At 41.3% G+C, this 26,131-nt stretch overlaps 1 protein-coding gene across 4 annotated transcripts in view; it reads right to left on the reverse strand.

Annotated features, from left to right (window-relative positions):
* Positions 1 to 26,131, reverse strand: part of Cers3 (ceramide synthase 3) — a 115,196-nt gene that overhangs the window by 2,736 nt on the left and 86,329 nt on the right. The gene's annotated exons all lie outside the window — the stretch shown is intronic.

Here is a 26,131-nt window from a genome sequence, read left to right on the forward strand (position 1 = left end):
TGTAGTCTTCTCTCAGGTTATCTTAAGAATGTTTATTTTTTTTTTTTTTTTTTTTTTTTTTTGCCTGTTTGCGGTTTCTATTTCAAGTGGTGACAAAAGCTGCCAGCAGCCAGGACTGGTAACACAAAAGGCAGCGAGCAGCAGAGAACAGCACAGAAGTGCCGAGAGTCACCATCTTTGGGGGCCGGAAGGGTCCCCAAGCCCACTGTTAGCTCCAAGGGCCCAGAGGAGGGCTGTTCACCTTCGAGCTGGCATTCAGAGCTCAGGCTGTTAACACTGGAAGACTTTGCCCGTTTGTGGTTTCTTTTCTTCACTAATTGTATTGGTATATGGAATGCACAACAGTTACATTCATTTTGGAAAACCAGTATGCACGTATATCACATTTTGATCATTTTATCCCCTTCCTTGCCTTCGGCCTCCTCTCTCCCTCTTTTCCCTGTTCACCCTCCCCAACTCACAAAAGTTTGTTGCCCTGTTTCTTGCCAGTTCTCCTTTATTTTACTTTTTATTTTGTTGATGGGTTTCTTATATAAGCAAAACCATGCAATATTTAACTTCCTGTGTTTGATTTACTTCACTTATCATTATGGTATCAAGATCCACCTAGTTTCCTACAAGAGACCCAAATTGATCATTCTTTATGGATGTATAATACTCTATTGTGTGTGTATATATATATATATATTTCTTTTTTTTTCCTCATTCATCTATTGTTGGGCATTTAGGCTGTTTCTATAGTTCAGCTATTGTGAACTGGCAACTTTTCATGTTAATACAAATACAGCAAGAATGCTCAGGTGATTAGAAGTGCATACAAAGGCCCTACCCTCTAGAGGAACTGAAGAAGAGGTGGACAATGGTGACAGACATCAGAAGGCCCAAGAACTGGTCCACGTCTGACTTTCATCTTACATGTGTTTAAGAATCCATGCTAGGTGACATTTACGGAGCATAATGGAATTAAGCTAGGAATCAGTGTACTATACAAAAGATAATAGGCAAATCTCAAAATACATGGAAATATTTTTAAAAAGCTTTTAAAATAATCTATGAGTCAAAAAGTCTCACGTAGTACTAGAGAATATTCTGAACTTAATGAAAATACAACAATTTTAGTGCAGCTAAAGTCTTAGTCACTTCCTTGTCCCCGAGACACAACACCCACCACCCACACCTTAAAGATGTTTACTTTGGCTCATGTTTCCATCGAAAGCAGGCCAACTCCAAGGCAAGAGAGCATGGCATGGGAGCACTGTGGGTGAAAAGCTGCTCTGTCCCTGCATGGTGAAGATGCTGATGTTTACACTACTATTTGATGTTATATTAGAAGTTGTGGTCCAAAAATAAGGCAAGAAAAAGAAATGAAATTCACACAAATTGGAAAGAAAGCATCTCTATTTGTAGATCCCACAACTATGTAGAAAATCCCAAAAAATCCACCACAAAAATTCCTAAAATTAATAAGCGAGTTTAACAAGGTTGAAGGATGCAAGGTCAGCACACAAAGTCTCCCTCTCTCTTTCTCTCTCTCTGTCTCTCACACACACACACACATGCACACACACCCATGTACAACCTTGGTTACTAGAAACTAATACGGTAGGCCTGAAAAATGTCCTCAAAGATATTAGGCCCTAATCCCTAGGACTTGTGACTGTTACCTGATATGGCAGCATTTTTGCAGATATCATTCAGTCAAGGGTTTTGGGATGAGAAGATCATGCTGTATTGCCCAGCTGGGCTCTAAAGGCCATCGCAAGTGTCATTGTGAATGGGAGGTAGAAGGAGATCACACACACAGGGGAGAGGCAGTGTGAAGACAGAGGAGAAGCTGGAATTGCAAGTGCAAGCCAAGGATGCCGAAGCTGCCAGAGGAAGGCACAGCAAGCGGCTCCTCCCCTCGGAGCCTCTGCAGGGAGCACTGCCCTGCTGCCGCTTTGACCTCAGCGCAAAGCTGGCTGTGGACTTGTGCCTTCCACACAGTGAGAGAACATACTTCTGTTGTTTTAAGCACCAGATGTGTAGTAATTTGCTGTAACAGCCATAAAAGCAAATGCAGGGGCTGGGGATTTAGCTCAGCGGCACAGCGCCTGCCAGCAAGCTCAAGGTCGTGAGTTTGATTCCTGGTACTGGAAAAAAAAATTTTAAAAATAAATAAATAAATAAATAAAGCAAATGCAACTATTAGTGCCCAATTAAAAATTGATATTGAATGTTTGCAACATGTACAATAGTTTTAAAAATTAAACAAGTACACATCTAACAAAGCATGCATGGAGTCCATATTTTAAATCTACAAAACTCTGGTGAAAGAAATCAAAGAAGACCTAACTTAGATAGTTAGATAACTTAGATAACACCAAATGTTTATAGGTTGGAAGACTCAATGTTGCAAAAATGTAAATTATCCTCAAATTGAGCTATAGAGCCCACACTTTATCAATCAGCTTATCAGCAGGATTTCCCATACACAAAATAAGCTGATTCTAAACCTTGGAGAGATGAGGGGCAGAGAGAGAGGGAGAGAGACAGACAGGGACAGACAGAGGCAGACACAGCGAGACAAAGTAGGGAGGGAGGGAGGGAAAGCACTTGTGAAAAAGAAGACAAAAATGAGAGGACTTACCCTGTCCAATTTTAAGACATACTATAGAGTCACAGTAATCAAAACAAGGTGATATTAGCAAAAGGATAAACATGTAGACCAACAGAATGGAATGCAGACTCTCCAAACAGATTTACACAAACACAGCAAACTGAATTTTGACCAAGTTTGAAAAAAGTTCAACGGAGAGAAGATAGTAGTGTCAAGAAATGGTGTTGAACCAAAAGGTAAACTTTGATCCGAATATCATACCATATACAAAAATCAACTCAAAATAGATTGCTGTTATAGTTTGTGTCTAGATGTCCCTCCAAAGCCTCACGTGGTCATAGGTAGGGCTTTTCCAGAGGAGGCTTAATCGAGAGTGTGTGATGGACTCATAGTGCAATGCTAAGATTAAGGGTGCTAGCATTAAGGGTGGAGATGACTAAATAAGTCCACTGATTGGTTTGGTGCTGCCCTAATCCCAGCAGCCTATAGAATATAAAAGGATCAGACAAAAGCTGCTAAATCCCCCACTTGCTTTGCGACCTTCTGCCCACCATAAACTGTTTCTGCTCTGTGATGCCTGTCTGTCATGCCATCTGGCCTTGGAGCCAGCCTATTATGGACTGAAACCTCTACAAACCTCTACAAATGTTCCCCTTTTAACTTGGGCGGTCAGGTATTTTGTCTCCGTAACGAGAAAAGTAACTAAGACAATAATACATCTAAAAGTAAAATGTGAACCTATAAAATTGAGAAGAAAACCCTTGACTTTGCATTGGGCATAGAGTTCACAGATATGGCACAGAAAGTATATTTCATAAAAGAAAAAACTGATAAAGGACACTTTATTAAATTAAAAAAACCTTTGCTCCGAGAAACATGCTTTTCAGAGAATAAAAAGATAAGCTGCAAACCGGGAGAAAATTACACATCCAACTCACACGCGTAATAAAAACTCTCAAAGCTAACAATAAAAAAGCAACACCATTTTTAACAAGGGAAAGAGGCATAAAAGTAGGCAGTAAATCAAACAGAATGCAGAACGACAAGCAAACGTATGAAAAAGTCCAATATCATCAGCTATTAGAGCAAATTAAATCAAAGATGAGGTACAACTATTAGCCTACGAGAACAGCGGAAACTGAAACTACCGACATTACCAAGAACTGAGAACGCAGAGCAACTGGAATTTTCACACCTTGCTGTGGAAGTGAAAACTGGGACACACTGGAGATCAGCTTGGAGGCGCCTCACAGAGTTAAACATACAGTCCTGCACTCAAGTATCTACCCTGGAAGAGGAACATTTGTGTTCACACAAAACCTCAAGGGTATAATAGTTCTATTCATAATTGGCAAAAATGGAAGCAACCCACTTGCCCTTCAGCTGGTAGATGGACAAACTGTGGTACATCCACACAATAAAATACTACTTGACAACAAAGAGAAACAAACCTTTGACACACATAAGGAGTTGGATGAATCCCAAAGATAGGATACTGAGTGAAAAAGCATTAGTCTCTAAAGGTCACCTACTAAGGACATTTTCTTGAAAAGATACAAATATATGGATGAAGAAAAGGTAAGCAGCAGCCAGGAACTGGGTTAGGGGATAGAATTATTTCAAGTAATGGAATTGCTCTATATCCTGATTATGGCAATGGCTACACAAATACGTACACAGTTTAAAGTCAAAGGACTGAATACTAACAGAAAAAAATTCATTTTGTTCATAACTTTTCTTTGGTTATACTAGGATTGAACCCAGGGCTTTCACACTGAGCTATACCCCCAGCCCCTGCCCACTTTTACATTTTCTTTTTGTAAATTGAGACAGGGCCTCAATAAGCTACTAACTTGCCCAGACTGAGCTTGAACTTGTGATCTTCCTGCCTCGGCCTTCCAGAGAGCTAGGATTACAGGCGTGTGCTACCATGCCTTGCTCTGATGATAGTTTTTAAAATAGCACTTAAAAAGATTTCTGTCTAGAGAGCAAACAGAATGGTTTTGACAATAATCATTTGCTATGTAAAGTATAATTCATGTGGTTATTGTGATTGTCAAGAAAATTTTATTACTGGAAATTGGGATGTTTTCTATTTTCTTTATGCAGGGGGGTCCTTCAGCGACAGGTCCTAATTAAGAGTTATATGTTTCTTCCTCTTAAGGTTTCTCAAAGTAATTTTGCAAGGAAATCTCCTAGAAGAAGAACACTGTCCCTGAGGAAGGTGGGTAGGATGCTATAGGTCAGCCCCCACTGTGAAAAATAAAAGATGGCAGGAATTATTAAAACAAGTAAGTGGACTCTGCAAGTCCAGTAATGAACATGACCATCAGTGTCACCCACTAAGCCTGCTCACAAACATCTCTATTAAAATATATGGGAGGTGGAGGCCACTTCCTTTCCTGTCATTTTTCAAGATGACATCCATAACCATAGGACTTCTCCTTTTCCTTTTGTGACGTGTAGGCTAGAACTGACCACCTCCCAAGAGTCTCCGGGTAGATGTAAGCGAATACCCCCTCAGGGTGTAATCTGCATGGCTTTCGAAAGAAGCCAGGTGCACACATTCTGCTGGCTTCGTCACAGACATTTAACTTCACAGAGCTCTTTTCTGTATGTTCTGCATTTTTCTACAACAACACAATCTCAAAATAAACTTTCACTGCAGAAGCGAAAGGATAAACCTTGTTTCTCCTCCGTTAAGATGCAGGAGAGAGGCAACCGTTCTCTGATACGCCCAGAGCTGGCATCAGGAGGGCTCCCTGCTGCACACAGGCTCTTCTGGACAAGGCCACATTCAGCTGACACTTGCTTTTATGGTCCGTGTCTCTCAAGCCTCCTTTGCCTTTCTCAAAAGATTGTTACAGGGGATAACAGAAAACTCCAGTAAGAACAAAGAACCCAATTTCTTCCCTGAAAGGGATATTGACATCTCCAGGACTTGAAGAGGTATGTTAGCAGAGAAAAGAAGAAGAAATAAAAAACAGTTCTTGAAGATGCTATCCTGTCTGCCTCCTCCTGCATCCTCTGCGCCCTCATGTCTGAGAAGAGCCCTGGACAATATGGAGCCTTTGGGGACTTTAGAGCATCTTCCTGGTGACAGAGGTTGGGAACGCTATTGACTTTTAGTGATCAGAAGCCAGGAATGCTGATATCCGGTAATGTGCAACACACCCAGGTAACCTGCCAGATATCTGTGGAGGTAAAAATCCTGCCCATGACTGTCCAAGCCTGGAACTGAAATCCATTTTACATTCAAGTGTAGTCATTCTTGCAGTTTTAAAATATGGTCAAGCCCTCCACATCCATGAGCTCTGCATCTGTAGATTCCAAGCAAGGACCAAAAATATTCAGAAAAAAATCCATCTGTACTGAACACATATAGGCCCTTTTCCTCATCATTATTCCCTAAACAGTACAGTATAACAACTATTTATATAGCATTTACATTGTATTTGGTATTACAAGTCATCTAGAGATGTTTTCATGTATACAGGAAGATGTTCGTAAGTTCTATGCAAATACTATGCCATTAATACATGGAATTGGAGCATCTGAAGATTTGAGTTGTTCTAGGGTCAGTTTCCTATAGATACAGAGGGACAGCTGTATTCTGAGTTTTCTAGAACACGACTATGTATACAAGTCAAAGGAAGATCGCACATTGCTGGGAACCTCACAATGCCAACACACTATATTTGTGTCATCTGTATCCACCCCCCTTGTGGCTTTTCTATTCATGTAATCCTACAAATAGCAAAGCACCAGCACCCGTCAGTCCCATTATGCTTTTGGGTGTAGTAATGCACACATTTTACACACAAAATGCATATTTTATAGAAATGGATTTTGTATGATTGTTGGGGCATAACATAATATTTGAAGTTGTGTTTATTGGTAAATTCTATCACCTACTAACTTCCTTTCAGATACACGGGGGACTGTGGTCTGGCAGGACTGAGCGCCCCTGCCTTCAATGCTGCAGCAAGGCCAGAGGCGCCTGTGAACTCCTGGCACTAAGGGTTGTTAGATGGACACATAGGGCAGTTGCATGTTATGCAAACTAGTCTGGAAGTGTGCTATACAAATATTAACCACACCGTACTTTATATTCAATTTTGTTTTGTATATATCATCTTTAATGCAACAGTAAGAGCGGCGATGCTTAAAGCGCTTAGCGTGGGCCAGGCACCACTGAACTAAACAGTTAGTATGAACCGTAACATTTCCTCATCACAATCACTGGACATAGGAATCATTTTCTTCACTTTAAAAGACAAAGCTGAGACTCAGAGGGCTTAAGCAACTTTTAGAAGGCCACCCCGCTCTGAGAGGCATCAGAGTGAAATACAGTGATCCACAGACCACTGCGGGAGAAGGCTGGACAAGCACCCGGAAAGCACACAGAAGCATATAACCCAGTTCTGCCCAAGGTCCATTCCTGCTGTAAGGAAGCACCTTCACTGCTCCTCCTGAGCTGAGGGCCGGTTGCATTACCACCCCTCGTTATCCCAATTCTGACCTCGCCCTTGGTCCGTCAGGCCTGACCATTAGGAATAAACTTTGAAATAACTAAAATCATCCACAATTAATGACTTGTACCAGGTGAGACAAACACCAACATGTCATATTTTATTTCATTTAAAATTGATGTTTGAGATCTAGAAAGTAGATTTAGCAACTTATTAATTAATGGTTTACACCCCCTCATTTGAAAAATTCTGTCTAGGGTATGCTAGAAATACAAAGTTTTTCTGATCAGCTAAGATCAGAAAAGTTTAAGAAAAGATGTAGACCTCAATCCATACTCTGAAACAAAAAACATTTCGCAACTACAAATCTCTTTCAGCAATCAAAACGCTTAACAGAAATAAAAAGCAAAATCAAATTGGCTCTACAGGGAACCCGGAATGCACATACTCGCGAAAAGTCAAGTCATAGCGTTTTCTGGAACTTTACCTGTCTGCTTTGATTGCATGCCAAGGCTTTTCTTGCACAACCAGCATGAGTCTCATTCTTGGAACTAACTAGCTTCTTTTATTTTATTATCCTTCCCACTTGTTGCACACTAACACACATACTGAATCTTGTTACAGGACTGTTAGGATTGACCAGGTTATCAGGTTTTGTTTCTGGGCTATTAGAACTCATCTGGTGCAAATTGTTGGCCCTGTCCCCTTCTACAAATCATTAAAGGCCCAAGAAGCACATACATAAGGAAGACGCCAAAAGCTTCTTGGACGAGGGGAGGGCGGGACCCGGGCCTCGCAGCCAAAGGGCTGTGGTGACAGTTTGCACTTGCCAAAGCTTACCGCAGCACATCTGGTCATTATCTGCCAGACTGCGCTCCCCTTGGGTGAACAGTTTCTCTGTCACCCTTCAGGAATGCAAACACGGGCTAATAAAAAATAAAAACTAGAAAAAAACCATAAAATTTGAGATGCGAACAACAAAGGAAAAAAGACAGCATATTATTATCCTGATAACTACAGATAACTTGCTTTGTAGCACTAGCAAAAGTTTCTATTGTTCAACTGAGCTTTTAAAAAATGTCTTGAGTCCTCTAGTCCAAATTATTAACAACATTATTGATTCCGTGATTGGAAGTGAATGAATATAACTTTTGCAAGGTCTTTTAAGAGCCCCCCCGCCCCACACCAACAGTTCCTTGCGACTACACAAAAAGATGGTGAGAAGTACGAGAAACAAGTTGCCAGCTTAGTAGATACCTGGGTACTCGTCCTAACTCAGAGGACCAGTCCTTGCAAGTGCTGTCTGCTTGGCACAGCAGTGGACAGAGGAGACCTGGACTCTGAAGACAGGCTGGAAATGACAGTCACTGACAGAATCAGTTACCCCCAGAATATTCTGAATTTGGGATCAGAATAAACTCCTGATGAAAGTCTTGTCACAGACAGAATTGTCTGCAGATCTAGAGTACCCTACAGCAACACACACACTTCCAACAGTCATTAATCATTTCTGGGGGGCAGGGTACAGGGGCTCAAGAAGAAAAATAATTGAACCTGTACTATCATTTGGTAACTAACTTTGGTCAGTGTCAAATCTCGTGGGCACAGAATACCAGGATCAAGATAACAGCTCTGGCCTCCTACAGTGCTGCACTGCCAGTCACAAACTCCTGATCATCATCATCATTGTTATGTTAGCATGGACCTTACATAACATTTGCATCTTAATCATTTTAAATGTGTACAGTGTGGTGCTATTAAATATATTTGTAACTCCAGGAAACCACCAGTTCCATCCATCCCCAGAATTCTTTGAATCCTGTGAAACTGAAACTCTGGGACCATTAAATAATTTCCCATCACCCCATCCCCCAGCCTGGCAGCCACCATTCAGTTTTCTGCCTCTGAATTTGACTATTTTAGGGACCTCATTCAATTGAAATCATACAATATTTGTCCTTTTATGTTTATTCCACTGGTAATACTGCTTCCAAGTTTGATCCTTGCTGCAGCGTGTGTCAGAATTCCTTTTTAAAGCTAAGTACATTTCATTATATGTATTTAGCACCCATCAATGGACACTTGGGTTGCTTCCACATATTAGCTATTGTGAGCAATACATGTGTGAACTGTTTGCTTTGATTTCTTGTAGATCCCGCATGTATACCCAGAAATGGAATTATTAAATCACACGGTAAAGCTTTATTTACTGTTGTTGAGAAACTACCAGACTGTTTCTCACTGTGGCTGTCCTGTTTTACAGTTACACCACACCTGTTATTTTCTAGCTTTTAAAGTAGCCGTCTAATGGGTGTGAGGCGGTTTTGATTACATTCTCCTAATGAGTTAGTATATTTTCATGAGGTTACTGGTGATTTGTGTCTCTTATTTGGAAAAATGTCTCCTCAAGTCCCTGGCCTATTTTTGAATCACACTGTTGGGGATATCTTTGTTTTGTCTTTTGGTTGTCGCTGGGTTTTAGAAGTTCTCTATATAGTCTTGATATTAATTGCTTATTAAGTACAATAAGTGCTTTGCAAATATTTTTCACATCCTGAGCATTGCTTTTTTACTCTATTAATAGTGTCTTCTGATGTCCTAAAGTTTTACATTTTCATAAAGTTCAGTTTGTACATTTTTCATTTGTTGCCCATGCCTTTGGTAGCATATTTAAGAAATCACTGGCAAAACCGAAGTCGTGAAGGTTTTGTCCTATGTTTTCTTCTAGGATGTTTAAAGTTTTAGGGTTTTATATTTGAAATTTTTTATCCATTTTCTTAATTTTGATATATAGGGTTAAATAAGAGTCAAAGTTCAGTATTTTGCATATGAATGTCCATATTTTCCAGAACTGTTTGTGGAAAAGACCGCTCTTTCTCCCCTGGGTGGCCTTGGCACCCGCAGTGAAACTATTTGATCATCTGTGTGTCTGCTTACTCCGGGCTCTCTATTTTGGTCCATTGGTCTCTGAGATTTTATGGAAGCACAACACTGTCCTTCTAACACCGCTGCAGGTGTGGAAATCGGAAAGTGTGACTCCTCTACTGTTCTTCTTTTGCAAGACTGTTTTGGCTATTCAGAGTGCCTAAAGCTTTTAAGTCCTGTGTGGAGTTGAGGTCTATGTTGCTTACAACATGACCTTAAAATTGATTTACTTGTAGTCTCCTGATTTGTAGAGGAAAAATACAGCCACCTTTTGTGACTTGGTCATGTACAGAGAATACCTGCTCTTGAATTTCAGAACCAGACACAAGCTTGTTTTCATACTGCCCTAACTCACCCACATAAATAGAATATGTTCATTTTAATATATTACATAAAGAATAATAGTTAAAAATGATAGTCAAATTGTTTTCATTATAATTAAATTATGTGATTACTAAATTATAATTTATACTTTAATTTCCAATTCCTTCAGAAAGTCTTTCATTTTGCTAAGATTTGAGGCTTTAAAAAATAAGCTTCAAGGAGAAAAATTAAGTTTTAGGGGTAGACGGTCTCTGAGGAGTATTTAGTCTGAGACCTTCATTTCCAGAGATGAAATAAAAGCTGCAGACCTCAGACTTACTCCTTTGTTATAACTCAGTGACAGCAGAGTTCAGATTCTGTGACTTTTGATTAAAATGCACAGATCATACTACCATATTTTTCCAAATTACCTAAACAAAAGATACTGGACCCTACGGTAATCACCAACTTGTGATGAATGCGAAAAATGATTTGATTAAATATGGTTTGCCTTGCAGATTAATAGAACATGCCTTAAAATGCACATTTTACCTTGTTTAGAAACAGTTTGGGGTTTTATAGACCAATAGAATTTGCAATTCTAACTTGGCAAAGATATATAAACTCATTTTGAAAACAATTACTGGGATTTTAGGCAGGCAAGATTTAGGAAATAACACCGGCAAAACAGAAAATTAAGCCCAGGAATTTGTGGTAAATTTGAAACATGAAAGTTTGCTACAAATATTAGTACCAAGGATATACAAAGAACTAATATACACTACTGAGAAGATTAAGAGCTATTTTGAAGGAAAACCAGGGAAGGACATAAACAGGCAATTCACAGGCAACAACGAACTAATAAGCAACAGAAAATGTTCAATTGGGAAAAGGCAAACTAAAATAACAAAACAAAAATACCTCAGCTCATCAGACTGGCAAATACTGAAAAGTTCAACGATACCAAAAGTTGAAGAGGATGTAGCGAAATGGAAATGCTCGTGCACTTGGTTTGGAACATAGTCTCGCAGCACCTAGTAAATCCAACCTAGCAATTCTACACACAGGGAGACACACCTCAATAGGAATAATAAGAAACGTGGTGAATAAAATGTTACACAAATTTATATATATATATATATATATATATATATATATATATATATATTTAGATTATATACAGATAGATACATCAAGTTATGCCATTTATATATAGTTTTAAAAGTTTATATAAAGTTTAAAAACATAGAAAGCAATACTGAAATGTTTGTGGCTACATCTAAAGATAGGAAATGTATAAAGCATGGGTGGAAGGATACATGGGTGGAGTAGTAACCTCTGAAGAAGAAGAAGCAGAGAGGGGAGCAGTAACAGTCAGAACATACCAGATAAACATATCTCTGCTAGGTTCTCCTGGGGGATTTCATCTAGTACACTGCAGGCCAGTGATGGCGAACCTTTTAGCGCTTTCAATGATACAAACAGCCTGCTGCAGCGTGTGTGCCATGGTTTTGTCCCCACTGCAGTAGATTCGGTAGACCTTTGTTCAGTGTGAGAAAGACAGATGAGATAGATGAGAGAGAGAGAGATAAAGAGAGACAGAGAGACAGAGAGACAGAGACAGAGAGAGACAGATAAAGATAGAATGAATCTATACCATAGCATTACTTAAATATTACAGATGACTCTCAATATATAGCTGGGACCCATATTCCCAGCTTCAGACTTGAATAATTAATAGCTAACCCTTCTCTCAGCTGTCTCTTAACAGTCTTATCAAACTCTGATCTCCGCTGTTCTTCTGGTCTTTCATACTTCAGCAAAAGGCATTACGATTCACTCAGCTGCTCACAGCAAAACCTAAAACTCATCGTCAACTCCTGCCTCTTACATGAGACTTCATTTTCCAGCCTGCTGCGCTCAGCTGAGCTCTCTGATACAGACCTCTGCACTCGTCTGTTCTCCAGAAGTTGTCTCAGTGATTTCCAAGCTGTATCAAATCTCTGCGGCCAGGCTCCAGATTCTGAGCTCGAGGGGCCTGTGACCTCAGTAAGTAAGCTCTGCTGTCATCCTCTGAAATGCAGCTGCATATGTTTTGGCCCCCAGAGATCCCTACTGACTTGTAGCCCTCTGCAGCAGACTTGTGAAGGCCACTTCAGACAGTTCCTACTGGAGAGTACCACTTCCCCATCTCAGAGGAGCAAGACTGCTATTGTTGGCAAGATTTCTGAGTAAGGAAAATTCAAAATGTATTGTGTTTGCCCTTTTCTAGGGATAGACAGAATATGATTTGTTCTTGGACAACTCCAATTCATCAGCCCACATTCTAAAGGAATGCATTACACTAGGACAGCTAGATCTATAGCAGAGTGGCCTCTGAATGAAGCTGTTCTACTCCAGAGATCCTCAACTGCTATTCTATGAATAGGCTAGAAGGACTGTTGACTACTGATTCCCTCCACCCTTGGGATACTTCTGCCTTAGATTGGAGCTGCCAGAGCTCCAGGTACCTAGAGTTGCTGTCATCTCCTCCTGCGACAGGCCTCATCTAAGTTTATCCACTGCGGTGTACAAACATCATGGTCAGGTGCATGAATAAAGGATGGGAACTACCATCCTCCACTGACTATAAAGCTGAATGAAAATTTTCAACAAGTGAAAACCTCAGTTCATTGTGTTCTCCTACACGCGCAGAACCGGAGACGAGAAGCTGGGCGGAATGAACTTGGATCCAATACTTCTTGCAAAGAGAAAGGTGTGGGCACAGAAGGGCAGGTAAGAGTGGCTGCCTCCAAGACGTGATCAATTTTGCTGGTCATGGATGTGACCCAAAGTTTAAGAAGCAACGGGGTGAAGAACATGTCAGGAAGAAGAATCCACAACTGTAAAGGCACTGAGAAAGATAGGGGAAAAAATCTTGACATTCTCAGGGAGGCCAGGAAGGCCAGTCCAGCCCTAGTACATAACAAAAATGAAGCATGACCCAAGATGAGATCAGGGAGAAAGCATGGAACAGACTATGGTCAGATATTCAAATCACTTCCAAGTTCAACTGGAAACCACTGCACAGCACAATTCAAGGTGCTGGGGACACATCAGTTACCACAGAGAAGGCACCATTGAACTCCCACTGCAATGGAAGAACTGCCATCTGCACAACAGCGTTCTTGGTTGCTGTGTGAAAATGGTCGGAGGGAGCCAGAGTTATCCTAGGAAGCACGTTTAGGAGGCTGGGGTAACAGTCAAGGAGAGAAATGTTAGTGGCTTAGATTGTAGGGGTGTCATCAAAGATGCAGAAGGGGTATTTCACAAGTAAAAACCGTGTCCTCTGGGTTTGAAAGGATCTTAAAGATACTCAGATACAGTTTCTCTCTGAGGCTGACATACCTTTACAATAACCTGAGAAAAAGATGTGCACATTGCTATCTGTAAAGCTCCAGTAATTCATGAATTGCTTCCTTTTCTACATGGTGCTGCAATCTGCCTCCTTGAAGATTCTCCCCACTATCCCAAGTTCCACCTCTTTGAACTAGCACTCCCCCAGATCTATATACTTCCTTAAACATTGGTTAATTTTTCAAACATTTAGCTATGGTTAGCTCTTCTTTGAGCCAGGTATTTCTGTTTGTTATGGTTTTGGTGTAGTTGGCCTTCCGAGGGTTCATGTGTTGGAAGCTTGGCCCTCAGTGTGTTGATGTTGACAGCCGGAACATCTGCGAGGCAGGACCCAGTAGAAGATAGTTCGGTTATGGGGGCATCACTCTCAGAAGGGATTAATTCCGTTCTCAGGGAACCTTGTTTAGTTCCAGTGAAAGTAGGTTGTTCTAAAAGGAACAAAATTGGCTTCTTCCCACTCTCTGGCTTCTCCCCACTCTCTGGCTTCTCACCTCGCCATATGATCTCTTCTGCATGTGCGCCAAAAACTGTGATGATGTCTACCCTAAGGCCCTCACCAGAGGCCAAGGAGATTGACTGTGCCTGAACTTGGACCGTGGCTTCCAAATCCATGACTAAGCAAACCTCTTTTCTTTATAAAGTACCCAGTCTCAAGTATTTGTGATAGCAATGGAAAAGAGGCTAATACCATTTGCTTCTGTTGATCTTCATGTAAAACACAGCAATGAATTGCCTCACCATCCTGTTTCTTACAAGAACATATTCCCATCCACAGCCATCACCCTGCCTTGTACAATGCATGTAACACAACCAGCATCACTTAGTTAATTAATATGACTTCCCACTACATTCATCTCCTCCCCTCCAAAACCATGAGCATAATAAATTTAAAGTCAAAGCCCGACATCTTTCTTTTGTTTTATTTTTGACATAATTTTTGAAGATATTTTAGAATTCCAACATCTGTGCCATTTTTACACTATTTACTTAAGGAAACTACCTGGGGCCCTGGTCTGTATTCCTCAAAAGTGATTGCAAGACAATGAAACAAAGTAAACCTTGACAATGAGAAATAATACACACAGATGCTAGCTGGATAAAACATTTACTTTCAGTAAATGAATAATCTCTACCCATAGCACTTCCACACACCTCTGGGAATAACATCTGCAACGATGGCTTCAATAAAATCCTAGTTGTATTTTTGAAATGCTGTAACTAAATGCTGTGCTTGGGAATGTGAGGCTTTGCAGTAATGTCAAAAGCCCAGGAGGCTGTGAATGACTCATAATGTCCCACTGCTTTGTGAATGACTCCACAGCTAAATCTACACTTGGCAACGAAACAAAGAGCAATATAATAAGCATTTTATGCCATTTTGAAAGCAAGCTTCTAGCTTTCACTGTACGAGAAAAGCACACTTAGTCAGAGTTCAATTTTCTAAACTACTAGCAAAACACATTCCTTTTTGTTATATTAGTTCTTATTATCCAAGTTGACAAGGTCACAGAAAAAAAACAATTGAGTTTCTCCTTTTTTTTTCTCCTCAAAGGAGATGTATTAAATTTAAATTGGGCTCTATGAAACCTGGCTACACATGGACATTTTTCCTCTGAGCTATATGGAATATGAATTTTCTAGGCCAATGTTTCTCAAGCTGTAATGTGCACATGAATCATATGTGATTCTTGATAAACTATAGATTCTCAGGCAGGAGGTTGCCAGTGGGGTCTGAGGTGTTGCAATTTTTTTATTAGTGCCTTGTTAGTACTACAGAATACTGAGCTCTATTTTAGAGAAACTGGTACATGCATATAATGTATCTCAATCACTTCAGAGGCCATTACCACATTTCCTTTCCTCTCTCTTTCCCTGGTCCCATCACTAAAAGTCTAGCTTCTGGTTTCCTGTGGCAATCTAGAGAGGGCCTATACCTTTAACAACCACTGATCAAAACCTGGACTGATGGTTCCAACAAATCCTCGCGCAGCAAGGCTGTGTTTTAGACCACAGCCCTCCCTAGATTGCTGCTCCCCATGAAAAGGAAGAGTTGGAGCAGAAAGTGACCTAGGGCTCTCTCGAGTTTTACGGTTCCATGCTTTCAAATGATTTTGATTTCCTTAGTCTTTACATGTCATGATTAACTTTTCTTCCCAGAAAGGTAATATAAAATTCCAGGTATAATCCATTTTATGCAATCAGTGTTTCTCTTAAAATAATTAGTAAAGCGTTTTGCAAAATAAATTCCGGTATTAATTCTCCAGGAAAATGTTTTATTGAAAGAATTCTGTTTTTCTACTAAGCATCCCAATGTGCTTCTTTTAACAGGCTGAATGTTAATTTATAAGGTTTTTGTTGTGGTTGTTGTTAATGGACAACACCTATGTAAAGGGAAAGCCAACTACATTTGTTATAATTTGCAAGAGGCAAGTGTATTCTGAGGTCGCGTCAGTGAACTTTATCTAAGGAAGGGTATGGATGTCTCTGGATTTTAGCAGGTCAACCAATAAATGGAGGGACATCCATGGACACATTTCCAGTGACAAGGAGGACACATGAAGTTTACTTTCTCCACTTAATCTAGTAGATCTCAGTCCTGGGTGCAAATTAGAGTCACTTAGGTTAGGGAAGATTGCAATGTCTGGGTCCTATGTCATAGATTCTGATATAACTGGCGTGATTTGGGATCTGGTTGTGAGCAGTCTTTTGGCACTTTAATCAGTCACAGTGGACATAGCAGGTATGAAACAAGCTGGTCTGAGGTAAATATCTGGAATTCTAGGCGATCTTAAGAGTGTGAGTAGTACCCATTTTTCTATATTGGCCTTACATATGATTATAATATTCCCCGGATTAAAATATACATCAGGAAAAATCATGACTTCTTCATGAGCTGACTTCTACAGACTACTCCTGAATTCACTTAGTGGGCCTCAGAAACACTGTAGGCGCCTGCCAGCAAATGTCCTGCTTTCCCATTCTCAAACAAAAGGCTCAGAGGATAACATGATCAGCAAAACAAAGTTTAACAAGGAGGATGTTAACTTCCAACAGGAAAAAAATCACCAACACTAGAGAGTTCCCCAACAGAGAAAAGTGGCTAGACAATAGCCTGTGTGAAGAAGAATTAATAGTTTTGATCAACTCCAAGCTCAACAGAAATTAATGCACATGACTATCAGTAACTCTACGGAGTGAACAGACCTTCCTGACTTTGTATGGGTCAGGCCACATCACAAAACCTGCTCTGTTCCAGGCGCAGCATTTATAGGGTTGCGGTGAAATGGCACAGGGGCATGGTCGGGTAGCTGGGAAGAGTCCACAGCTCATGTTGGGAAGGGGCCCTTACGTCTGTGGCTCGAAAGTGGGGAGCGGAGGCTGGAAGCTGGCAGGGTAAGAGTGCAGACTGGGGGAGAGGGCAGATGGAATCACACAGAAAGAGAAAGGGAAGCTCATGCCACAGGCTGGGCCCTGGGAGTTTGCAGCCTGGACACATAGGAAGGGTCACAAACTATGTGAGACAGGAAATCGCAGCCTCGGAGAAGCCAACCTCAAGAGACAGAATCAGGTATGCCTAACATATTACTAAATTAACTTGCCCTGTTTCTTATTATTTTTAAATATCACTATTAAATCACTTAAAATGTATATGTGGCTTACATTATGTTTTTATGGGACAACACTGACCTACAGAGAAAGATCAGAAACAAAGAAGGAGCCACCTAGACATTATACTTGGTTGAAAAACAGTTTGTACCAGAAACTGTAGTTACCGAACCATAGTTATCTAAAATATAATACTGTGACTTCTGCTTCTGGCCATAGTAGAAAAACAGTGATCGATTATCCTAGCATAGTGGTGGCAAACTTAGGGCACGCGTGCTGCAGCAGGCTGTTTGTATCACTGAAAGCTCTAAAAGGTTCGCCATCACTGCCCTAGCACCTTAACAACTAAAAAACTGGATCAAATCGATGGAACAATGTTTTAGACATTGTTCAGGAAGCAGCTCAGGACTGAAATTCCTGGCAAAAGGAAAGTAAAGAACAAGAGACCTACAACTGCGCCAGCTTACTGCTTAGATGCAGTTTCTAAGCTGAAGCACAGCAAAGAACCCAAACAGCTCGGTGGTGCCCTGAATTGAGGACAGTGAGGGCTGGAGTTCACTGACCCCGACAAAGTTAGAACTGGTGAAGCAGAATATGAGAGAGAAGGGGGAATATGCAGAGATGGACAGCATGCTCCAGACTTTGCTGTGGGGTTCCTTCTGATTTTGGGGTGAGAACTGATTTGTGTCTGTGTAGGAGAATACTCCCTAACACGAGGCAAAAGTCTACGAGGATGAAGTCAGCAAACAATCCCCGGAGCTCATACTAGGTTGGCAATCTGTTGTCTTCTCACTACCAGAGCTGAAGAGCTGTTCATACACAGGCATCCAGAAGAATACCAAAAGGGACTCCACGTAACTGTCTTGAGACTAAAAGCTATCCTGTTCTCACCTTAACAAAACTTAAAAGCAAGCCTTGAAAAGCTCAAACGCATCACAAGTAACTCAGCTGCATGCAAATAAAAAAAATCCAGCACAATTTAAAGGAATACAACAAAATCTAGGCTCCAACGATGTAAAATTTAAAATGTCTGACATCCAGTAAAGAAATTACATATTTGCAAAGATGTTGAAAATATGATACATACCAAAAAGAAAATTCAATTAATAAAAATAGATCCAGAAATATCAGAGACGATAGAATTTGCAAAGGTTTTAAAATAGTGTTTGTAAATATGCTCTACAAAGGTAATGAAGCAAAGAAAAACTGAAACATAATAAGGAGAGAAACAGAAGATTCAAAAAAGACTAAAATGAAATTAGAGAGATAAAATAAAGGATCTAGAATAAAACAGTACATGAGATAGTGTTAACTGCAGATTAAATACTATAGAAGAAAAGATCAAAAGTTTTGAAGACAGAAATGTAAATTATTCATATTGAAGCATACAGGGGAAAAAGTCTTAAAATGAACAGAACCTCAGTGACTTATGAACCAATATAAGTAATAACTAGAGTTCCAGAACAAGATGACAAAGGAGAAATGACAGAAAAACTTTTGAAAACTCTGTTGCAATCTGATTTTGACCAAAACTATAAATTCATATTCAAGAAGCTGAAACCCAGTGCTGTAAAGAAAAATAAAAAACTAGCCAGAGAAAAATACACATTATTTAAAGTAAAAAGGTAAAAAGTTAGCACACATCTAACTAGAAAATATGTAAGGCAGAAGATACCAGAGAAACAGCTCTGAGGTGGAGGAAGGAAGGAGGGAGGCAGGGAGGGAAGGAAGGAGGGAGGGAAGAATTCTAAATCTAGCGAAACTATATTTTTTAAATGAAGAAAAAACATAAAGTTTCAGACTAGCTGGGCACAGTGGTGCATGCTTGTAATCCCAGCACTCTGGGAGGCTGAGGGAGGAGGACACCAAACTAGAGCCCACTCTGGCTAACTTAGCAAGAGCCTACCTTAAAATGCGGGTGGGGCTGGAGCTGCGGATGTAGCTCAGTGAGAAAGCTTCAACTCTCAAACAATTACCAATCTCAAATGTCATCAATGCCCCCAGTTAGAGGCTACCTGGTGAGCTGAAGCTGCCTCACCGGAAGAGAGACCCAGCCTGGTCGCTAAGAGCCAATAAAATGTAGCCTGTGGGACTGGGGCTAGGAAGGCTACAGTCTCCATGGTGACAGAATGGTCAGATGAGGCAGGCAAAGTCCATGGATCTGCCGCCTCCAGTCCTTGGCTCTCTACCCTTTCTGTAAGCCTCTCGGCAAGTCCAAGCCTTACTTCAACCCCTTTCCGAGGTTGTGCCCGACCCCCAACACACACACTCACTCCAGAACCTTGGAAGTTTTTCTCATCAGGCATCTTGATAAAATGTTTCCATCCCCTCTGGCGGGCTGAGCTCAGGAACCTATCTCCCGCAGGAACACAGCCTGAGAGAAATGAGTGTCTTGGAGGGGACCGGCAGGAGAGGTAAGAGTGAGGAACAGTTGACTTGGAAGGGGAAGAGGAAGCAACTGGCTCGGAGAGTATGGAATGTGTGGCTCCATGGCAATAACACCACCGCTGCTGGCACCCCACAGTTGAGAGTGTAATTTCTCATGCACCGTTTGATCCTCATCCCACCCTGTAAAAATAGTAGCACAGGTATGAAAAACAGAGGTGAGAAAACCGAAGATTTCCCTGAGGCCTCACATCTGAGGAAGCGCTTGGCACTCTGAGCCCTCTGATTCCTAGTGTGCCTCCTGACATAGAGGAAACGTGATCTTCTTGGGCCTGGGGCAGGGAAGCCACACATGGACCGTCCTGTGGATGGTGTGGGGCACAAAGCCCCCTGGGGACCCAGGCTCTGATATCCCCTCAGTGGGAAGCTCACAGCTGGGTGTCTCGTGTGGTGCTATCCTGCGCTGCAGGAGCTGCCTTATCCAGGGTCAGGTCCCCTCTGCAGACGGCAGCCCATATCCAGTGATGGGCGAGAGCCCAGCCCCGCGGCCCCATGCGAGCCATCTCTGCAGCGCGGTGTGGTTCTAGAGCTCTTTGCAGGGCTGCTGGAGACCTGTGTCACAGCTGCATCACGGTTCAAATTCTCCCTGTGCCCAACCCAGCTCCATAAAGATTTCTCTCTCAAACGTGTGTGAGTGCAGATACTGTCCAAATGTTCTTGTGTATGCACACACTCACACACACACACACACACACACACATACATTTCATTGACATGAGGAAGAAAAACAAGAGGAACAGAAAGCTCCAAAGTAGGCCACGTTTTCTTCAGGCCTCCTCTGTGGCCTCGTTGAGCTTCACCCCCCTCTTCCTCAAGACCCCAGGGCGGCCCAACAGCCTGGACTTCCTTCACATTCTTCACACACGTCACATCCCATTAAATGGGTACAATTACATGCAGGCGAAATTAAGGGCTACCATACAATCACTGTACAGGGGGAAGTCACCTGGCGTGGCTCCCATGTAGGGCCAGTCTTGAAATTCGTCAATGCCCTCACTGCAGCCAGTTCTCCGTGGAGGCCCCACGGATGAGTCAGTGGTTCCAACTCAGCTAAATGACAGGAAAGCCAATTCCACTTCCTTGAAAGACATGACCACATTTCCAGATTCACACTGAAAATATCCCAGAAGCATAGGAGTTTCTTGGAGCAATGCTATGTAAAGGACAGGTTAGGTCAGGCCTCCAGAGCACAGGCCGAGGGCCGCGCAGACTGCTTCCACGCTGCTCTCCTTGAGATTAGCCTGAGCCACTGCACACAGCAAGGGGACCCCACTGAAAGAGCACAGCCCCCCCAGGAGCCCGGAGCCCCCCAGATGGCACACTTGCCGTTCCTAAAACACAACATGGATCAAGCCATCTGCATCATAAATCACTCAAGCGCTAAAGCCCACATGATAAATCAAAATGAAAATGTTTTAAAAACTAATTCCTCTTACCCTTGTCTACGAATGGCATGTGTTTTCAGGAATAAAGTTTCTCTTGTGTTATATGAAGCTCTCTTCTGAGACTTTCATAACGGGAGTACAGAGGTGGACACAGGATGTGGCCACAGAAAATAGTGGGAATTAACGGGGACAGAGCCGACCAGCATGGCGTCTCCCTCACACCTGTTTTTCCCAATCTCTCTCATTCAAGAAGCCATTAATAAAGCTTTCACATCCTTGTGAGTGTGCAGATTTATTAACAAGCCATGAATTGTGCGTATCCCCTTGTCTAACCCTCAGATTCCACGTAAGCTATCTCAGTGCACATGCATTTATGTGCATGTGTGTGTGTCTCTGCTAATAAAATGGAGATGATCTGGGTTTTTTTCAGGATTATATAAACACTCATTCCATTTTTAAAACCATGGGTGCAAGAAATGCCAGAACTTCTTTGGGGGCTTTTTACTTAGATTTTCCCATCCCTCACCCTCATTCCAATTGTAGCAAGATCTGGTAAGTGGTTCAGGGGACATCATGGACACCACTTGGGAAAGAGGACAGAAAGGCAGGATTTGAATGCCACAAGTATCAGTGAAAGTTTGCATTAGGCAGATCTTCTTTTGAGCAAGCCCTTTCACTTCACCACGCTTCAACTGACTTCCTACTGGTCAAATGATTTTTAATCCAATACCTTTAAGGAACTAGTATTTTGAGAGCAATTGCTAGAAAAATATATTTAGACAAGAAATGTAGGCATGTGCAAAGGGAGCTTATATGGGATAAGGCAAGGATGGCAAATATTTCATGTAATTAAATAATTCGTGGACAACTGCAGAGAAGTGAGGCTTGTTGGTTTCACATGGACACCCAGCAGCTGAAATTTCCTTGAGGTAGCAGTCTGCAGCTAGCTCTGGCTGGCATCCAGCTGTTTTCTATAGCTACTTCTAAAGGAACAGAGGGGGGACAGAAAAAAGCCAAGATGCAATACTCTTTTACTTTAAAAAGCCCTAATATAATCTTTTCCCATCAGAGGTCACTTTGTCTAGAATTAAAAGTCAAAAAGACATGCTGGGGTGTCAGCAGCAGAGGCACTGCATCCCCTCAGTGTGGTCATCATGCCACTGTCCCAGTAGAAAGAAGAGTCACTCAGAAAACAGCAATAGGAGAATTTCCAAATAGCTTGCAAAAAAGACACTGAAAATCCCAGTATACTAGAATGCCAGAAGAATGCTGTCCTGGGGTAGAAAAACCATAGTTGAGCTGGGTGTAGTTTTGCATGCCTGTAGTCCCAGCACTCTTGGAGGATGAAGATGGCAAGTTTGAGCCCAACTTGGGTAACTTAGTGACTTAGTGAGACCCCATCTCAAAATTTTTTTTAAAAAAATGTTTGAACACTAGAACTGTAGCTCAGCGTGAAGGTCCTTGGTTCAGTCCCCAGTACCACACACATATACACACTAAAATATGACTGAAAACTAGGTCACGGAGTCTGTTCCACTCCTGACCTGCATGGCCATGGGAAGCCCCTTTCCTCCCTCAGCCTCTGACGGGCCCTGCAGGGAAAGCCCTCCTTTCAGGTATGCATCTGTCTTACATTATGAATGTGGTTGGGTCTTCTCCTGAACACTCATCTCAGTGCCCTTGTTGTACCCGTGGGCTGAATACAACTCAAGGGCAAGGTAAGAGTAATTTCACAGGGGCGTAAGAGCCGGGAAGAGGTGGATGTACTCAAGCTCTGACTCTTGTTCTTAAAATGTTTTCTTGCTTTTATTATCTAAGAGCAATGAAGATAATTACCTTCTGGAAACAACTCTACCCACTCATGTTTATAAAAACACAGGCTTATGATTGCTTTAAGCCAGAAAAGTCTCTTAATGGGATAGCTTTTATATTTTCTAAAGTGCCTTCTATGAAGGGCTGGAATTGATTATTTACAAAGTAATGCTATCAAAGATAACTAAGCAAAATCAAAGAGACGGTTATGAAATTCATGAGAGCTGAGCATAAAGCAAGACTAAATACACACACAGAGAAACATGAAAACCTGCACACAGAAAGGTATCGCGTTTTGAAGGCATATGCTCGCTGACACTGTCCTACCAGGGGAGCACAAGAGCTCAGCATTACAACACGGGCTCTGCAGTTCGCGGCTTCACGGATGTGAATACCAGCGCTGTGATGATGGGGACAAGTCAAGTAGCTTCTTCACCCGCCTCACTCTCTTCTATAACAGAGATAATAACAGTGCTTCATGGAGTGACCAAGGGGCTTCGCGCCAGCACGAATTCACAAGTGTGGATGGGGTGGCCCACTCCACGCAGTCGCAAGGCCTTGCGAAGAGGAGCCAGGGTCTGAGCGGACACTTAAATCATCCAGCACGTCTACCTTACTGTGCTGTTGGATGTATAATTCTTTTAGCCAAGCAAGTTAGCAGTTATTTTATCATCACAAATTTATGAATTCTACTGTTGTGTCTTGAAGAAATTGTCCAACTAGGTAATCTGTATAAACATCAAAGAATATGGAAATATATATTGAAAGCATTTTTATAGTACTTTATTTCAATTGTCAACATTTGTGATGTTTTTATGAAGATTTTTCAGCAAAGTACATTTTCCATATCTGCTACTATTTACTAATGTAAGAGACTGAGGAACTTTTTGGATATTACAGACTTTATTTTTTGTGCCTAATAAGCTGGCCTCTGAAAGAATGGGTCAAAAAAGATCACCTAGAATGTACGTCATGAAAGTTAACTGGCAGAAGGCAGTTTAGGAAACTATCACTGGAACCCTTGGCTGTAAACCAAGGATTCGGTGACATCAGCTGCCACACCATCTATCTAGGCAAAATGAAGAGGCTTAACCAAATACCACGCACAGTTGCCAAACGCTATTCGGCGCATTTGCCAAAGACTGTGCAACTCATCACTGACAGGCTCTTTGTGACTCAGGAGAAGGAAATTGCGTAAGGAATAATGGTAGTGATAATGGCCACGTACCATGCCTGACACTGTTTGAAGGGCCTTATACTCTATGCAGGTAATAACATCAGCATCCCACTTTACAAGTGAAGAAACCAAGGCACTTGGTAGGAGGAATACGCCCAAGTTTCCTCAGTCAGGGCATGGCAGAGCTGAACCTTGACTCTGCACAGAACTGTATTCTTAGCTACCTAACTGTTTTACTTGTGAGTGATTTTGGATTAAAAAAAGCAACATTTTTTTTTTTTTTTTTTTTTTGTCTTTTTTGAGACAGGGTCTCACTATGCAGTTCAAGCTGGACTTGAGCTCATTTTGTAGCCAAGGCTGATCTCAAACTCACAACAATCCTCCTGCCCCAGCCTCCCAAGAGCTGGGATTACAGGTATGCACCACTGGATTTAGCTCAGCGGCACAGCGCCTGCCTGGCAAGCACAAGGTCGTGAGTTCAATTCCTGGTACCGGAAGAAAAAACAAAAACAAAACAGCATTTTCTTATGCTTTTAAAAAGTTCAAAAGTTTATTTGTGCTGCATTTTAAACTATTATTTTGATTATTCTATTTATGTACTCATAATTGTTTATTCCATACAAGTACTTTTAATTAATTTTCTAGTTACTTATTTTTTGCCTTTAATTCAAGTGAGTAAGAAGAATGGTGAAGTACTATAAATTAAGAGATCTGAGTGCTAGTCTGGGCTTTCTCGTGAAGTCACTCTGTGAACTGGGCCTAAGGCTCAGTGTCTTCATGTTCGTTAGCCTGTTCCTTTCTTTAACTGGACAGTGTAGGGTCTGGAAAGTGTCATCTGCATACTTAAGAGACACTGACTGTTGAGTTACAGATGGCTGGGGCGGGCCGCCAAGGGGCTAGAGTCTCCCTCCTGGCTTTACTGGTTGCATGCTTCAGCTCTCCCTGCACATCTTGGCTATTCCCCAATGTAAGAGGTCACAGAGACTTGCTTGAGTTGGCCAGGACCCAGTATGATATTTAGAAAGAGAAAATAAAAGCTTAAGAATGATCAAGTTCTCTTAAGTAATGTTAAACAAAAGCGTACTATGTTTCTTCTAATCTTCTCTAAAAGCACCTCTCGTGTTTGTAAAGAGGATGACAAAATGAGGATGTCAGTCTGTCGCGTTTCCTGATGTGATGGGTTGGTTGGTGGTTCATCACAAAATAACCCACTATAGAGGATTTGTGGGTTTCAGCACCAAGCCTTACACTCGGGCAGCAAGATGGCTGAGAATGCAAGGTCTACATAAATTAGCCTCCTGAGAGCCTCTCCTCATGCCCGGTTTACATGGGAAGAAATGGGGGCAAGGGATCGGAATACGCTTTGTTAACAACTGAAGTTGCACTAAATGCTAAACACTTCTCAAACAGAATTGAAAACTGATTTACTTTTTCCTCTAAGAATTTCCTCTCCTGTTCTTTACTATGCAGCCATGCCTTCAATTTTTAAGATATTGAAGAACAAAAGTAAATGGTGGAAGGCCCTATTCATAATAGGTTTACAAGAACTTTGTTGTTTAGGGAAAACAAAATGTAATTATTGCAAAGAAATTGCTCGTTTTAAGAAGTATAGTAATTTTCTTCACTTTAGTGTGCCATGTAAATTAATGGAGATCAAAACTGATAATAATTTTGTAACTTTCCATCCAAAGCAGTGTGGTCTATTTCCCCAAATTATTTATCATTTGCATATTCAAAATTATTTACTGAGACCCTTTCATGGTAAGGAATTAAAGGGACAAATTCTCAATCTGTTGTAAGGTTAAAAAAAATTTAGAAGTCCATGAGTTGCACTTCTATTTTTAAAGCATCCAAGAACTAGTCACCTTAGTAACAACTGAAGTTGCATTAAATACTAAACACTTTTTAAATAGGGTTGAAAATTGATTTACTTGTTCCTCTAAGAATTTCAACTCCTGCTGCTACTCCTCTCCTCTGCTCTGAAATGCAACTATGCCTTCAAATACCATTC

This window comes from Chinchilla lanigera, unplaced genomic scaffold (assembly GCF_000276665.1).
Source record: "Chinchilla lanigera isolate Chin_1 unplaced genomic scaffold, ChiLan1.0 scaffold00015, whole genome shotgun sequence".
Taxonomy (NCBI): domain Eukaryota; kingdom Metazoa; phylum Chordata; class Mammalia; order Rodentia; family Chinchillidae; genus Chinchilla; species Chinchilla lanigera.